This window comes from Austrofundulus limnaeus, unplaced genomic scaffold (genome assembly GCF_001266775.1).
Source record: "Austrofundulus limnaeus strain Quisiro unplaced genomic scaffold, Austrofundulus_limnaeus-1.0 Scaffold114, whole genome shotgun sequence".
Taxonomy (NCBI): Eukaryota; Metazoa; Chordata; class Actinopteri; order Cyprinodontiformes; family Rivulidae; genus Austrofundulus; species Austrofundulus limnaeus.
The window spans coordinates 1352336-1364297 of record NW_013952516.1 but is presented as its reverse complement, the minus strand read 5'-3'; the positions used below and the strand labels follow the sequence as shown (position 1 = coordinate 1364297).

Genomic DNA, 11962 nt, shown 5'->3' with positions numbered 1-11962 from the left:
GTGATGTGAGTATCAGTCACCTGGAGGCAGGACTCAAAAGCCTGAATTTTGCCTGAAACTCTCAGACTGAAGAAGTCTCTTGGAGGAGAGAAGAAACGTTTCATTAAAGAAGAACCCGTCCAGAAGACCTATACAATTTTTTCTTTTTGAGTTCATGAGATGTTTTGCTTAAAGGCAACATTTTAAAACAAAGAAAACTTGTGCAATCTACCACACCAAACTGTTATTTGTAAAATTATTGGAGTTAAAGCCATTTTTGCATTTTTGTGCTCACTTAGCTGTGACATATTGATAGTTACAWTCTGCAAGTTTCATTAAAATTTATCCAGTGGTTCATCAGATAKTTTCTTAACAAGCAGACACAAAAAAATGCAAACTTGTCCCAAGTTCAACTGATGCTGTAACTGTTTTGGTYTCATTTAATCCAWTTTTATATTTTTGTTGGGCAGTATRTCCTCTTTAGTAATAWYTTAAAATGTATTTTCCAACTGGTTGTGTTTGAGTCTCAGTAATGATGAGTTGTTGTCACTGGACACCTGCACGTCATTAATTTTTCATGGAACATCAAGCAACAGTGGCATTTTTTATTCTTTATTTTTTTCCCTAATTCAAGCTTATTTCACAGTTTATCTTGTGACCTTTTTGAGCTGCTGTAATGAAAATGTTTTATTAATTAAAATCTCATTAGATTCCAGCAACTCATTTTTCTCCCCGTAATGGAATTTTTAATTGCACTAATTGGTCCCAAGCGATTGCTGCGGGGCACATGCTGGTGATAAATGTTCTTATTAAAGTTTTTTTTTCCACATAAGAAAACACTCACTGAAGTGTTCATATGCACAATCACTTTTTAATCCCGATAAGGCCGAAAGATGTTGCAGAGCAATTTTCATTAAAGGATAACCTCCTCTAATTTTACTCTTCAAAGTCCGTTTACAGAGATGAAAAAGTCCTGCCCAGTGTGAGAAAGGTTGCTCAAAGCTTTTGGTKGATTCAGAACTTTACAATATTCAAAGACCTGATCATGTCACCTGAAGCAGCTCAAATGGGTCTGATGACCAATAATTTTAGTGTGGTTGTAAAAATATAGTTCTGAGTAGTCAGTATCTTACCTGCAGAAGACAGCTGTCGATGTGACTTCAGGCTCGTAATGAATCAGAAACAAATTCTTATGATGTAGTTAAACTAACAGATACTCAGGCCAGGGCAGGGCCCATTTAGGTGCAATTTRATGTCTGCACAAAGGCTCCGAAAAATATTCAGCTTCAAAACAGCTGCGACTCAGTTCTAGTTTTCCAGTGCCAAAAGACAACAGAAAGTAAAACTAAAYAAATAAGGTAAAGTTAACATCCTTGTTCCTCAGTGATAAAACAATGGGCCACGTGCAAGAACATGTTCATATTCTTRTCCTAAATTTCTCTTACTTTTGTTCGTATGAAGGGTTCGTACAAACATGTCACGTCAGATTCAACAAACTCTTCTATCTTCAGGAAAAGTGTGTAAATGAGGAGCGTAAACTGATGAATTCGTATCCAGGTCATGCACGGGGAGAGGAGATTTACATAATTACCACCCCAAAAATACCATATAAGGATATATGTTTCCTGCCACACGTACCAGGAAGTGTCCATTCATAAATGACATCACAAAGTAAAAAATAAGAACTTTATGAGTTCGGAGACTGAAGTTCTGCTCTTGGAGATCCACAAAAAAATAATAATTTTTAGCAGCGTCAGCTGTGAAATTGAAGGATCTGATTTAAAGCCGAGGAATGAAATGATGACTGCTGTTAATGTTGTGTCCCCCATGCGTCGTACAGTCACAGAAATAAAAATCTAAATCATGTTTATCTCTCTGCTCCGGTTTTTCTTTGGTCAAATATTTTTAATTTAAGTCTAAACAACTGTGTCACATAGTGTTCATTTATTCAGAATAGCAGTCGCGCACCGCTACCCCCCTCCCTCCTACCATCAAATGTCAGATGCATTTCTGAAAAGAAAAAGCATTTTAAAATGTCTCAAAACTTCAGTTAACTTCAYATTAATATTRTAGTRCTATACAACAAAATTAATAGCCAATTTATTTTAATTGGCTGTTGGCAATGAATGTCGTCAGTCTACATTATTRCATTTAAAATTATGATTCAAATTCAARCAGAATAGCCTCTTGTCAACATTATTATAGAGTGTGATTTATTTTCAACTTGAAATATCTTCAAACTAATGAAATATAAAGTTATTAATGAAGAAAATTTGTCTGGATAACAGCAGACTGACTGCTCGTAAAATATACGACAGGTCTGGACCACTCGTGGATTTTGTTTGTATCTGAAGAAAATCTTAGAATACGATAATAATTGGTGAATGCCACAAATTCTCCTAAATCACTCGTACGCACAACTTAAGAACAAATCTGTTCGTACGAACGGTTCTTGCAATGAGGCCCATTGTCTATAAGAGCCAGACTGCACAGAAAGTAGAAAAGTGTTAGCTAAAACAGCACATGGTTAGGTAACAAAAGGTTAGCTGAAAGAGCAAAAGATGTAAAAAGTTTGACTAAAAGTTTAAAGTGCAGCAAAAGGCTAGCCAAAAGTAGTAAAAGGCTGTAGTAAAAGTAGCTAAAAGATAAAAGCAYGAAAAGACTAGCTGAAAGTTAAAAGTAGCAGAATGGTAGATAAAAGCTAAATGTAGCAAAAGAAGACAAAAACTGAACTAGCTGAAGCAGATTTCAAAGTAAACAATGTTTTGAGGGAATTGATGAGATCTCAATAAATTTTATTTAGAAATGTTTCATAAACAAAGTTAAGCATTGAAAAAAGCAYAAAAGTTACTAAAACTAAAAATCACAACATCCATCTTCTGAAAGAGATGAACATTTTGATACACGAGTAGCTGAAATAGCGCAACGTGCACAGAGCACAACAAAATTTATGGAAAACTTTTTTTTAAAAAAAGGAAAATGTTGTGCCATTTCTGAATCAGCATTCACACTATCGTCAAATTCTGACCGACTGTGACATTTATTGTAAATTTAGACTTTTTTCATGTTTCACGAACGCAGCACTGAACTGGAGAAGTGCTCTTTAAAGAAACACAGTTAAATAAATCTCCGAGGCACGCTTGTCTTTTTAATTAGTGAAAAGGGGAGCATTTATGGGCTCTAACAATGAGTTAGAGAACCTGTTTGCACATACAGGAGGCAAACAACATGGACCTCTCTGCCTCAGACAGCACGGACTGTTTTTCCATTTCACTACCACCAATGAAATGAATGCATTAAACCCGGGGCGCAGCGAGACTGTGTCTGTGAGGTCAGCCCTATAAAAGTACCCCAGCAGGTGCCTGCTACACTGCATCGCACAGAATTATGCATTCAGTCACACACACACACACACACATACATGGTTGAGCAGACATATCCAGACGTCTGACTCCAGGGCTCCGAGTTTCCTTTAAATCATCTTCCAGGGAGTGAAAGACAATAAAACTTCACTCTTATTTCTTATGTGCTTCTTTGATTGAGTGATAATTCAGAACAAAAGAAGATGTGTTCACTGTTTTGGGGCACCATAACAGACACTGTGATGTTCACTGTTGGTAAAAAAAAAAAAAAAAAAAGCCCAGAGGTCAAACAGATGAATGTAGGAGCAGCAGATTCACTTGGTGCAGATGTCTGTCTGATTAAGATGATACACTGTTATGATGCTTGGTTCTGCCAGGGGGCTCTGCTGCGGACTAGACAACGAGCCCTCTGATTGGCCGGCCTTTGGGTGACCTGGGGCCGATGTGAGTCTCAAGATAACTCCAAGAAAAGCTGCACGTGGCACAYGATGCTCTGATGGTTAAAAGAAAAAAAAACACTGCTTGTGCAGATGTTTCCTTCTCAATCCCCCCAAAAAGTGKGTCAAGTGTCTGAAAGTGTTCAGGGAAAGTGTGTCGCTGGCTGCAGTTGCTCCTGAAACTAACAGGATTTGCTGTCATTGTACAGCCTTCAGGTGAATTGGCGCCGATTTGTTTCCATCTCCTTCTTCACCTTTTTTAATTAGTTAGGATTTTTCTAAAAATGACTRTTTATAACCTCATCCACACATGTAAACACACCGTAGTAGAACCATTTTAAAACATTAAAATGAGAGTTATATTTTTAGGGGTTTAGATCTGAGCAACAGCAGCAACTCTGACAGTTTTTCAGTTTTTTTAAACACTGACAAGAAACACAAATAGATACACACAAAAAATATTAATACAGTTTTCTTACATAACAGAGGATGGAGAGATAGGATAATGTAAATGTGACATGACAAGAAACATATTTTTACAAGAGATTAAAATGAGTAGTTTAACAGCGATGTTAACTCCTCCGATCTATCAAACAGGGGCTGGATGCAAAGTCTAGAGGTAGAAAACAGACAGAGGTGTTCAAAAACAAAGTTTTGATTATCTGTATTACACTGAATTTATCTTTTTTAACCAAATTTTTATTTCTACTCCTTACATTTACCTGCAGTTATCTTTAATTTTTGCTCCTTACATTTTAAAAATGGATTAATTTCTATTTCATTTTGGTTTGTCATCATTCAAAAAACAAACAAAAAATCTATCCAGATATATGGTGCCTTCCAGAACTGATTGTGATTGGATSAGAAGTATRAATATATACCATTCTGACACCCTAYTGATTTGTCACACCTGTATGACACAATTCACATCACACTCCAGCAGAACACAACAGATTTATGTAGCCTAGTAGGATGACCATGGCAGAGATATAATGATGCTGAAACAGATGATTGTGCATCCCAAGATTTCAACATTAATTAATAATTAATTAATGGTCAATATTCACTTTATAAAAATGTCTTTTGGGAACTGGGGTTATAAACTTTTTTTTATAAGCTTGTTGACATTTTTCCCTTTMCATTCCTTTTACTTTTTTACTTTAAGGCCCTGATACACTATAACATTTTGGACAACTACTGAAAATGCTAAAAATGTCTAAGCTGAAGATGGAATTTAAAAAGCCTGTCTTGGACCTATACTGGAATGCTAACAGTTAGATCAAATATATCCAATATGAGTAAATTTTTTATAACAAAATTTTARTAAGTATTGAATGGCTGTCTAAAACTTTATAGTGTGAGAGGGCCTTTAAGTAGTTTTAAAACCATTATCTTTACACTTTTACTTGAGTAAAAAGCTTGAGCTTTTTACTCAAGTAAATTTTCTTTACTTCAGTGCAAGTTAGAGCCAGAAACCAAACAATTAGACTTGAATGTTAATAAAGCCATATAATACCACAACTGAACCAAAATRTGTTTATTCAGCCCCTCTTCTGGCAATACTGTACATCAAATCCGGGTCAGAACTCCCTACAAAAGACTGAGCTCAGTTCCTGATGCATCTCAGTAATCCAGGTAAAAAATCAAAAAGAAAAAATTGTATAGGTCTTCTGGACGGGTTCTTCTTTAATGAAACGTTTCGTCTCTCCTCCAAGAGACTTCTTCAGTCTGAGAGTTTCAGGCAAAATTCAGGCTTTTAAGCCCTGCCTCCAGGTGACTGATACTCACATCACATGGCTATCGTTGACACCTAATTAACACCTATTGTTAACAGGGGTGGAGTGATACTGGCTATAGCAGCGCTGTAGGAGGGGGACAACTGAAAACGGAGACCTCCACCTCTGTTTAATGATGGATGGTCTTTCTTCACAAAAATGGCTTATTTACTCCTCTCTCAAACCAACATTCCTCTCCATCAAGAATGAGAACATCCTCATCTCTGAAAGAGTGACCGCTGGCCTGTAAATGAGTGAGAACTGCAGAGTTCTGGCCATTAGATGYAGCTCGTCTGTGTTGGGACATTCTTTTGAACAGTGGCTGCTTTGTTTCCCCGATGTATAACTGGCCGCAGTCCTCCTGGCACTTAACAGCATTTGACAGTTCTGAATACTACTAGAATAGTTTAAATGTTGTGAGGTGATGAAAGGTCTGTAGTAACTAATCATATGGAGTAAAATATAATTCTGTTTGAAGTGACCRTGACATGTCATTCAAAACAAATCGCACTTCAATTAAATCACAGCTTGAGCACAAAAATTGATAATTACGCAAAATAGGTTATCAAAACATTCTAGTTCTACTTGGAAAAAACAGTATGTGTAGTGCAATTAAAAWTCAACAGAATAAATTTCTTCAAGCTGATTCTTCAACTTCTACAGWGTTATTTTTCAAACCTAACACGAGTAATGAATGTGAAAATATTTACACACATGAAAACAGATGGAGTTGCAATAGTCAAACCTCAGTTATTGGTTATTTTAGGAATAAAACTCCTCCTTTAACATGTTAATTTAAGATCTAAACATTCTAAATTGATTGTGTGCATAAAAGAAGTTAAAGGACATTTAATGATGAGATAGAATCTGGCAGTTTTAAGTAGCTATGTTTAAAAAAACGGARTAAAGAAAACTCAGAGTAATTCCAYTGCATCTTTCCTCTKATTTTGAATAACCAAATTTAAAAAATGGCTATTAGCCAACGAAAGTGAGTGATGAAGCTCCACACACTGCCACTGCAGGACCAGAGGAGATGCAGAGAAGAACAAGTTGATGGTGTTTATCAATAGCAGCTAATGTGTGGACACCTGTAGCATCCACACATTATTATTYAGGTGTAGTTTCAGGTGCATCTGTGTGTTTTTCTCTGTCTGTCCACGGCACCACCCATGTGTCTGAGCACCGTTCATCCATGCATATATCTGCACAAACATTCACAGGAYGGCTCGGTTCACGCAGGCAGTAAGCTGCTCTCTCCCGGGAGAGGCTCAGCTGCCTCCTGTAGCCTTCAGACATGTTTTAATGGTGAGCCTGAACTTTTAGCTCCTCTGCTCCTCTTGAGATGCGCGCACGTTCACAAACACCGAGTTGCATACATATCAGGGGTGGTGACCTAACCAGTACCCTCTGCCTCTTCTTTTTTTTTCCTCCGTCAGATTTCCTTTCTCGTGTTTTTTTATTCCAAAAACTTGTTTCTGTCGGATCACGTTTTTCTCCGCAGACAAGCACCTGTTACATATCTTTCCTATAGCATCCCGTTTTTTTGTTGTGCTTCTTTGTCCCTTATCATTCTGCTTGCCTGTTTGTCTCTTTCTCATCTTCTTCATCACATTCAATCCCCCTTTTCCTTTACCTAGTCATTTTCACATTTCCTCTTTCTGTGTATTTTGTCATCCTGCCTGTATGGGGAGCATCTTTGTGAAAACGTGAGAGACATTATATGTCTTCGTGAAAAATAGGGAGGAAAMAGTAAAACTGCGATAAGCACAGATGGAAGGACACCTGCTTTTGTAATGATGTTTTGCCCACTCCGTCTCTTTTATGGCCTCAAGCAATGGCTCAAGCACACGCACACATGCACATGTAGTCACCTCAGAGGGTGGGGGGAAAAATGGGCAAAACATGAAGGGACATCTTCCTCCTCCCACGGYGCGATAGAGGCAGAGTGACGGATGGGATGGGGCGGAATGGGAGTGAGATAAAAGAACAATGCAAAGCCATGGAGGCAGGTCRTAGCTACAGAGAAGAGTGAGATATGGAGAGTGACAAAGGGTGGGCAGACAGAGTGGGGTTCACACGTTCAGAGACCAAAACYAGCTGTAATAAATCCTGCAGACAGGCCTTTCTGTGTTCAGTTATGTGTTGGTGGTGAGCGGTGTCCTGTGAGGCTCAGAGAGCACATCTGTGCAGAGACAGAGTTATGGAGCTATAAGTACAATTACAGTCCACCTCGTGGGCTGAGGCTGGACCTGAACCTGGGCCGTGTTACTCAGTCTCTATATTTCATCACTAGTCAGTTGCTCAACCAAAAGCATGGCCAATAAAGCTCGATTCTGATTGTTTGGATGACTCTCAGCTACTGCCACACCAAATCTTAGCTTAAAATCTGTAAAACTGGCTGAGTTMCAGACAMGTTTCGTCTTTGCTAATGTTGATTAGCAGTGGCGACAGTTTTGAATTAGGGTAAACATTAACCGTTAGTAGATGTACAGTCAACGGGTAATTTTATGAGGGTTCAATTAAAATCTTTCCAGTGGTTCACGAGATATTTTACTAACATGACACACAAAGGAATAAACTTTCACCTCCAGTGAAGAGAAATCAAATCTAGGTGAAGCAAAAGGTTATTTGTAAAAAATAAATAACTACGTTTTTTGAGTCGACCATTTCGTACTTAGGAGTGTTAGTTCAAATTTTTACTAATGCGCAAAGTGGGCATTTCTCTCGTTTTTTTTTTTGTTTTGTTTTGTTTTGTTTTTTTGTTTTGTTTTTGTTTTTGTTTTTTTGGAAAATGCTGAGGTTTCTATGGAAAGCTTATTGGAATTATGCAGATTTAATGTATTAGCTCTAAAGTGATTCATGTTAAACTTTCTTTGAGGATCACAGATGAGTTTTCATAAATATCTAAGCTATAAATCTGCTTCTTGAGTCTGTTAAATTTTTTAAATTTCAATGGCATTTTCATAGGAAACTCAGYGTTTTACCAGCTGACCTGTGACCCGAAAGAGTATTGGCTCCACCAGTATGTGTAACTGTGAAATGGTCTATTGCTGCTTTGCTAGCTGACATCTTTAACCGACAAAGATGGGGTGTGGTTTACGTCAAGAACATTAAAAACGATGCAGTAATGCCAGAGAAAAAAACACATCCAGCTTAAGCAATAAACTCACATAAGAGCGTATTAATTCTATAATACACTGATATAAATGTGTCTTTAAAAATACCATGCAATATTTAATCAGTTCTATATATTAAAACACCGTGAGCCAATAATGAAAAATTGTTGACAAGTAATATTTTGATGATTTGAGATTGTATGGATYGCTGAGTGATGCTAATTATGTAAATAGATGACTTTTTCCCCCACTTGTTCATACTTGGCATGGTCAAATGTCTACTTAAATATTACAGCTCAGACTTGAGAGCCTAATTAATTACAGACAGGATGCTWCAGTATTGCTTAAAGGTCTTATTTTAAAACCATCAAACCAACATTAGGCTCAATCAGCCCGAATGGCTGAAGGCTGTTGCACATTTTTAGTATGTGACGGTTTTTAGATTTTGTATCAGCGAGTAAATAARGTCTGCAAAACATGATAGCTTTAATCTATAGAAAAAACAAGACACAAAGAAGTGAATTTTTAATGCTTTAGATATCAGAGAAAACACAGTAAAGCTCATTATCAGGGGTTAGAGTGAGGTTTCCGGTCTTATGAATGTTAATGAATGAACACTAAAATCAAAACAAATATAAAAAACACACATTCACAGTGGGAGCAGATGAACAAGGACACCGACACCCTGAAAACTCAAACACAGACAAACACACACCCCCTCCTCCCTGCTTCTCTTGTGATCAGATTCACTATAGCATTGCCTACAGGTGTCATTAACATTTAAACATGTAAAATTATGCAAACAACCCCACCACGCCGCGACGGCAAAACCAGCTCTGCTCATTTAACACAGTCCTCCGGCCGCTCAGACGAATACAGCTTCTCCCATCCATCAGTGTTCCGCAAAAGCAAACATCTTGTCAACATCAAGCTCTTTCACATTTACATTAGTGTTCGCACACACATCAGGGGGGATGAGATGGACCAAAAACTGCAAAACTAATGCGGCTAAGGAAAAACCAATTTGAGTGAAAACACACACACACACACACACACACACACACACACACAGACTCCAACGTCTCACACATGAAAGATGGCATCAAGGAACATTTTCTGCTCCCATCATCTTTTCTGACCGCTTGAATAAACTGTCTAACCTGGTGCCCGGCAATCTGCTCTTATTTCATTTCAACCCAATCAATTTTTGCTTGGATGAACTGACCAAAAAGTGTGTGTCTACATCTGTGTGTTTATGTGTGTGTGTGTGTGTGTGTCCATCAGGACCAGTGGAGGTCTATGTGCAGGGCCCCAGAATATGAGGTAATCAATCACATCATACAGCTTTAGATTAGAGCCACATCGATCTGATCTGAGCTCTGACAAACAGCCTGACCCAGAATGCATCCACCTGGACAGGGCACTGTACATACACCTGCACACACACACTCTCTCTCTCACACACACACACACATCATTTCTTTGGCTGCGTTTCCAGCTGTCCCTCCCAGCAGCTATACCACATGCACACATACCAGGAATATTTACAGAAAACCGGCGGCTCACACAGTGCGGACCCTGTGCAGCAGACATCCATGGTGGGATGATTTTCCCTGTGGGTGGCTGTTCATTTGTATGCCCCTTTTCACTGTCCATCACCTCCCCTGGGCCCCCCGGGACCAGAAAAGTAAACACTCTCTGTCGCAGCTTGATGTTGGCATCATAATTTTCTACTGACTTAGGAATGTCAAACATTTTTCTACCTGTGCGAGTGTGTGAGCGTTTCGTTTATTGATGCTGTGGATCGTCCCAGTCAGTGGTTGTGTGATGAAGGTCCTTGCCTGAGGGGAAAGAAACCAAGTGGGAACGACTCTGTGATGTGCACCGTTTGCAGAATCATTAGGTCTGAGCTCATGCTTTTATGTGTGTGTGTGTGTGTGTGTGTGTGTTTAACAAGAAATCATTAGTACTAGATATGCAGTGCGTGTGTCAAAGTGTTACCCAGGTATTGTTTGAAGTTTTTCTGGCTGCCTATCTTGTCGTGCAGACTTTGGAAAATCAAAGTACGGAACATCTAAAGTGCGTGTGTGTGTGTGTGTGTGAGCGCGCGCGCGTGCGTAGTGACTTCTCCAACAAACCACTGCAGAGCAAAGACAGAAATAAACACTAAACACCGTCGAACAGCTACAACTTTACTAGAATTTGTGTTTTATTTGGAGAAGCATTCGGTGTGATTTAGGAAAATTTTTTTTTTTTTTTAATTTTGTTTTTTTAAAGCCAGTTTCAGAACGTTAGCAGATCTGAAGGGTATAGATCAGATGAATAATAAATATCTTACCTGTTGGAGATTGATGTGGACAGCTGCCAATAAAAACAGTTTCAAAAGTTTCTTAGTTGTGCATGGGAATGGTGTTTTCTACAGCTTTTATATTGCCATTTATTTTGCATCACAGGTATTCACACGAAACGGCTATTTACAGAAGCAGATGTTAACAGCAGCAGCTAGCTGTAGCACTTCTGATCCAGCCAGTGGTTTTCCAAGCAGGATTATCGTAAAGTTTATGCTTCAATAATTGTTGAGTGAAATTTTTTTATTTTACATTATTATGTTATATATTATTCTTCCACAGAATATAGTCTTTCATTTATTTGTTTTAATCTAAAGTTAACTTTAAATCTTGGTTTTGTAAAAATAATAAAACAAGATATGCAATAGAGAGGTATCAAACATCCATTCTCAGCAAGATAATAGAATCAATCTCCTGCAGAAACAGATTAATAGGAGAAACTCATATTTCACTAACATTTTTACCAAAGCCATAACCAATTTATTTCCGCATAAAAGAACAAAACTGCATCATGTTTTTATTTTATTTTTTTATGTTTCTACAGGGCCTGGAGGAAAACGTTCTCAGCTGTCTCCTGTTGAGCAGCAGCTGAGCAGCAAGACTGACAGAAACACACAAGTGACCAATGAAGAAGTTCTGCAGGAGGGAGGACTGACCAATGAGAGAGCCCGTCTGATTGTAGGTGATTTACGTTCCTGACATTTTTAACCAAATTACCCAGCATCCTTTGCGCCATGATTACTGTGATGCACAGTCCCTGCTTGTGTGCAAAGAGTGTGTGAGTGTGATGTTTTACTGCAGATTCACTAAACAGATCTGAAAATTGAAATGTAACAAACAGGAGAAGACTGTTTTTTGGATTTTTTATTTTTGTTTTGTTTTTGGATCAGGTTGTTGGATCTCTAGTGTCTCTGGCAGTTTTCACAGTCCCACTGTTCCTTATGT

The 11962-nt window shown here is 38.2% G+C and overlaps 1 long non-coding RNA gene across 1 annotated transcript in view; it reads left to right on the top strand.

The window, feature by feature from the left end:
- Positions 1-11740, top strand: part of LOC106521751 (uncharacterized) — a 29664-nt gene extending 17924 nt beyond the window's left edge. Inside the window, exon 3 of the long non-coding RNA XR_001310704.1 lies at positions 11562-11740. This is a non-coding gene — a long non-coding RNA (uncharacterized LOC106521751). The remainder of the gene's footprint in view (positions 1-11561) is intronic.
- Positions 11741-11962: the final 222 nt, after the last annotated feature.